Below are 6,498 nucleotides of genomic sequence, written 5' to 3' on the forward strand. Positions count from 1 at the left end.
ACATGCATAAAAGTTTTGCACAGTAGTGTAAATACACAGTGCTTAATACATTTATTAGACCCCCACCCAGTGTGAGGTGTATGCCACAGCTGCCACAGTACTGGTAATCACCAAAGTTTTAAGCTTCTGTAATGGTTGATCCAGCAAAGTGCACAGACAATTCTAATGTGATAATGAAATTATGTTTGTTATATTGTACTTTTGTAAAATTCAGAAAACAATAGTAAAGCACATTATAGTTTTTTCATCAAAATACCAAATGCTGCTAAACGGTTAATTTCTGATATAAATTGTATGAAACATTGTTTTTTGTTGAGTCCTCAAATGCTTGTTTTTCCTTGTTTTTATAAGAGGTGGTCTAATAAATATGTTAAGCACTGTAGTTATTCTGTTACATAGCAGAATACATGCAAATGTTGGTCACTTGACAAATCGAGAGGTGTGAAGAAGGACTGAACCTGTCACATACATTATGGTCTTCAAGTTTGGTGTTGACCATAAGGACCAAATGCTTTGGCAATGTGACACTTTGATACTAATATTTGAAAATCTACCTTGAAAATATTTATTTTTTGCAATAGCAAACTCTTATTTATTCCTTATTTTTTTATTTCCACACAGAAACATGATATTATTTACACTACCAGACAAAGTGTGGACACGCCTGAGGTGCTTCAGTGCTTTTTCTTTATTTTTACCACTTTCTAGTTTGTATATACACACTGAAGATATGTGGAATTATATAGCAAAGAAAAAACTGTCATGTTGGTGCACAGCTGACAGCGTATTTAACAACTCATATTATGGCAAGAAGCAATCAGCAAAATAAAGAGACAGTCAATCGTTAAGAACTGAAGGTCAGTCCCTTTGCACTGTTTGAGTTTTGCATCTACAAAGGCGAAGAGGTGTGTTGACACCATGGACACTTTATCAGTGACGATTATTTCAGCACTTAGAAGTTCTGATCTGACTTCTCGCTCATTGCCAAGTCCCTGAATGGGAGCTTTGAAGCTTCCAGGCAGCTTGAGAAGAGAATGTTAAATGCTGCAGTTCAGCAGTTTACAGCACTGTGGGGGTTGATATGTCCGCTTCCTGTGCCTGTCTCAGGACTTTGCTCAGCATCTTAGATGCTTCTGTTTTCAGCATTTCAGCAGCTGGAAATGTGCAAACAAACATGGGAGTTGACAACCAGCTGATCATGGCTGCATGATCTCACTGCATCTTGACTTCATACCAGTTTCTCAGCCTCATGTTTAACATGCGTCAGGTTTTTCCTGGGCTTTGGTTTCTTTAAATGAACAGTCATGCTTGAAGTTGCCAAGTGTATTTCAGCCACAAACTGTGCAAAGAATAGAAAATGTGTGTCTTTCACACAACAGCTACAAATACAGAAAAGTCTTGATTTAAAACCCCACTGGGTAATCAGGCTCTTTTCATCCAGTGTGTTTTGGCCAGTGGTAAACTGCACAGGCTTCCAGCTGTTTAGAAGAAGCAAATTGGATTGTTTCTTTCTGCCAGAGCAGCAGAGTCGATATTTTCACTAAAACATCTCTTCAGTCTCATTGGAGGGCGGCAAAAAGGACTCAAACCCACGATTAGACATTTCATCTTGGTCTCTGTCTGAATCCACCATTGGTAGCATAACATTTAACAGTGTGGTGTCTGTGTTTCATCCTTACATTCCTATGATATGAAGTACTGGCTTCTATTTTATTTTATAAACATCATTGTTGCATCTTGTTTTCATTTTTCTCCTGTAGCTTTTGTGTACTTTTGGTCTTCTGTTGCTGCTTGTGACAAAACTTTGAAATGTCGGTTTTCTGAATCTGACAGCGTGTCCGTGTACGTGCCAACGGGAGATCTGCGCTTTGTGCTGACATGTTTTTGTAGAATCTGTCGTTTACCTGCTCTTTAACCGTTTCCTGTGGTTTGGTTTGTGCTGTGGTTCATGCATTATTATTATTAATAATCATTAATTATAATAATTGTTATTATTATTATTATTAATGTCAGCAAATTAAAATGAACGAAAGGGCTGTTGTCAGCGTTTGCAGCCCTTCAGGGTGCCATTGGCCCAAAAGTCAGCCCTTCTGTGATTGGTTGGTTGCAGCTAATATAGTTACATTAGTTTATGTTAGCTAACTAGGGACAGAATCAATAACTCAGAGGAACACACTAAAGTCACACTCAGTCTCAACCAGTGACTATCTTTTATACCAGTGGTCCCCAAACTTTTTTTGCTAGGCCCCCTTTGTTTTACAACATTACAACAAGTGTTTGAACTAAAAATCACGAATGTGGGATCCTGTTTGTCCGTCAGTTAAACAGCCCAGCGCTGCTCACAGGGAAAACCAATCCTGCAGGGAGACCTACCTCGGCACTTGTGCAGGTGAAGCCAAAGGGAAGATTTGCTTCACCATATTTTCTAGTCTTTGGTGTGGAAGGAAGTTGGTTTGGAAACATATTCAGCGATGCTTCATCTCCTGCTTTGCGTTTGTGTGGGAGCCCCGTCAAAAACATGTCCGTTATGCTAGCAGTGTCTAAGCGTTCTTTTTTTTTCTTTTCATACCGCGCCCCCCCCCCCCTGCAATGGCTCTGCGCTCCCCCTAGTGGGCGGGCCCCACACTTTGGGAACCTCTGTTTTATACAGTCATTGGTCTGAATCTGCTGAATTTGAATTCACCAATCAGGAGCAGCTTGTGTCTACTCAGATTAAGCTGTTTGGTTTCTCCCACCAAAACACAGAAGAATTTGCTGCTGAGATACCAAGAAACAAATGGTTGCCACGCACAGGTCCCACTGTCAACTTTCTCCACTTCTTCTGGCACAAGGATAGTGACGTCAGTGGCATTTTTGGCTGTCTCCTGCCGTGCAGCCTCCAGCCTACGATGAGCCATCAGAGAAGCAGCACAGAGGCATGGTGTTGATACAGTTAACTTTGTGGAAGGCATGTATACGTGGATGATGGTTTAGTGTCTGTACCATCTAAAGATGATGCAGCTGACCACTTGCAGTGAACAAAGAACTCACTTGCTGATTCAAACATCTGTCTACACAGCTTTGTGTTGAATAGACAGTCAGTTACAGAAGAGTTTTCTCTGGAGGACAGCTTCAGTGACCAAGGATCTAGATTTCAAAACAGAAGCAACACTAAGCCGTACCAGATCAGATTATTAAGACTCTCTTTCGTCTCCTATTTCCAGTGCCACCACTAACAGTCCTCTCCCTCTGTTTCAGAAAACCACGCTTGAACCTCACGCACCACACCTAAGTGTGTAGCTCCACACTTGAGTATCCCATCAACCTTATCCCCCGTGACTCTTATTGTGTTCTGTAATAAAGTCTTGTTGAATTTAAGAACAGGCTTGCAGGCCTACCATTGACAGTGCGAACTTGAATGAATGCACCCAGATCTAGATCCAGCCCGAGCAGCCATCTCAAAACAGGATTCTGTTCTGGGCGCCCATGAACAGTCTATTCAGTTTCTAATGATGCGATGGTCGAGAGAAAATTCTGACTTCATAACAAAGCCTTCAACCCGTTTCTGTCCCTAATGCCATTCCTTCCGCACCATTGTCCCCCCCGTCTTGATCCCCCTCAGTTATCCAATTCCACAGAGTCGCTATGGGCTTTTCTTTTTTGTTTTTTTCTCCACGCTCATTTCCCAGCAATGACGCAAAATTATCTTACCTGGTGGGCAAGTTGAGGGGGAGGGCATTGACGTGGGCCAAAGCTCATTTATCCACTCAGTTGGTTCTCAGTCACACCAGAACCCATGCTGATTGGCCGCTCCTGGCTCACTCGCGAGACACGTGAACATTTTCACACATTTGAGTGATTTTATTGTGGGTCCTCCGGCCATTTCCTGGCTAATTGTCCCAAATGTCTGCTGTTGTGATGATTGTGATGTGATGGCTGCTCTTAGACCCACTAGGCACTAAGCATTGAAGTGTGCTGCCCCTCCCTTCCTTCCCTCCCCATCTCCAGCTGCCTCTCTCTTCCCGCTCCACCACAACCACCCACACATGCAGGACCTTGGAGTAGGGGTATGTCACCAGGGTGCAGGGGAGGCATCCCCCCCCCTCTGTCCCCTTCTGGCTGCCTCTGCCTCAATTTTATCCCACAACTTAGACATTCACATTATTCACACTCTCATTACACATACATATAGGATCTTGGGGGTGGGCACAATCACGGAGTCCAAATTACCATCAGGGTGTACACCCCACCCCTGGCATCGTTGCCCACCTCTCAATTTTAAATACACGTAGACATTGAGGGCTAGCAGGAGGGACCATGCGCTTACCTGCTGCTCTCTGGCAGGTAGCTCCATGCCCTCCTGGGTTTTAAATGCACCTTAGAACACACATGCATCAACACTACAATGAGCGGGTGGAGGGAGGTTTGGAGTCTTCTCTCACCCCCGTTCTCTGTGACCTGCTGGAGCGGGGGGGCTAGGAGGAGGAGTTGGCCGTCCGACTGCGGTCTGGAGTGTGGGGCCTCCCTGCTGCTGCGGAGTCGGGGCGGTCTGCCTCCCCCCACCGCAGGGAAAAGGGTAACACCACCTGGGTCTGGGTGCAGTTCCCCCCTCCAGGGGCGGGGGCACCTAGACCCGGTTTGTAGAGTACGCTTGGGGAGTGTGATCGTGTGTACAGGGTCTCTTTATGTCTGTCTCCACGTTGGTTGAGTGTGGAGTAAGTGCATATGAGAGCATGAGGGTGGGAATGGATGTTTGTGTCTGTGTGTGCCTGTATGTCTGTGTCTATATGTCAGGTTGGGTGTCAGGCGCCACCTCTCTGGGGACACCTCAGGCCCTCCAAGGTTTGGGGGCCTATCTCCCCCTACCACCACTTCCCCTGCCAGTGGCGGACTCCCTCAGGTGTCGGTGCGTTGGTGGTTCTTTGTGTCTGGGGGTGGGCGTCCAGGTACACACCGGCTCACTCCTTGGCGGCCGCTTATCGGGGCCTGGAGCCTGGGGCTCGCTCGGGCCACTTCGGAGGTGGGGTGCCCCCGGCCTCTCGGCCTGGGGCTCGGTCACTCAGGCACGGCTGGCTGCCGGCGGAGCTCACGGGCGCGTCACTGCAACCCCCCCTGGCTTCTGCTCCGCGGCTGCTGAGTGAGCCCTCATCTGGGACTCTCCTCAGCTCTTTCTGGGACAGTGGCACAGCTGCCCCTCTGTTGGTCTTCCTTGGTCTCTTGTGTTCTGGGGGCCTCTGGATGTCTGGAGTTTTGATCTCCTCCAGACCTGCTTCATGCCCTGGAGGACGGGGCTGTGGCCCCCCCACACCCTCTAGCAGATTATTACATGAAGGAACCTTTTAAAAAAACAAAAAACAAGCGCGTCCATGCTCACAGGTGTACACACGGGTGATCACACCCACAAACTACACCCTTTTTGGCTCCTACCTCAAAGCACACTGTGTTCTGTTGATCTTATGTGCTGCACAATAATGTTTAATATTTAGTATTTACTGTCATATTCCCATATATCATCGTGATGTTGTTTATTCTATTACTCTTGTTCTCTTCTGCTTGCTTTCTTTTTTCTTTCTCAGCAGGTGATCCAGGTGATCGATAGATGCATTTTTTTTCTCTGCCCGTTCTGTTGGTTTTTGTTTTTTGCCCTTCTCCCCCGTCCCTCTTCTCAGCTGTTTCTCTTTCCCTCTTTCTTTCTCCCCTTCTTTCCTCCAGTCAAGTCTGTCCCGTATTCAGTAAGTGAAAATAAAATAAACAATAAAAGGTGAATCAAATGGACCATTACGGCAAGGCTGGGATGGTCAGTTTGGTAAAGTAAATCCGTTGGGCATCTTTCTTTGCCTTTAGACAACAATTCTGATGCAAAAGAGCCAAACGGGACAGGCCAAAAAAAAAAAAAAAAAAAAAAAAAAAAAAAGAAGTGCGTCATTAGCTGCTAGCTAACTGGGTAAGGGCGTCATGGGTCTGTGGGTCTGTCCACTGTTTTAGAGAACGTTTTAAAGTAAGTAAGTAAGTAAAGTGACTCACTGATGTGAAGGAAAACAGACAAACAGAGACACCACCTACAATCAGGGAGAGCGTGACAGAGCAGAGGGAAACGTAGCTGACACTAATCAGAAAACTGAACATAACACACATGAAATAGACTATCAGAATAAAACAGGAAGTACAAACACAGAGACCAAGACCAAGATACATGGGCTTGACACAGGAGCTGGGGAGAACACAGACAGACATGGGTACATGACTGGGAAGGCTGGAAGATGCAGAGATGTGACTATGGAAGACTGAGGTCAAGAGACATCAAGTAGAACATAAACCAGGACCATGACAGCTTTTAATCTGTTACCTTAATTTTATTAAGTAAATAGGGTGTATGTTTTATTACAGTGCTTATTTATTAAGTCTTCAAGATAATTTAAGAGTATTTCAATCATTTTCACAAAGAATACTGCGAGATCCCTTATAGACAAAAACAAGTGAATTGTTTTAAATAGTTATTGATGGTGTAACAGCTGTGAT

Source organism: Astatotilapia calliptera, chromosome 12 (genome assembly GCF_900246225.1).
Source record: "Astatotilapia calliptera chromosome 12, fAstCal1.2, whole genome shotgun sequence".
NCBI classification, from domain to species: Eukaryota; Metazoa; Chordata; class Actinopteri; order Cichliformes; family Cichlidae; genus Astatotilapia; species Astatotilapia calliptera.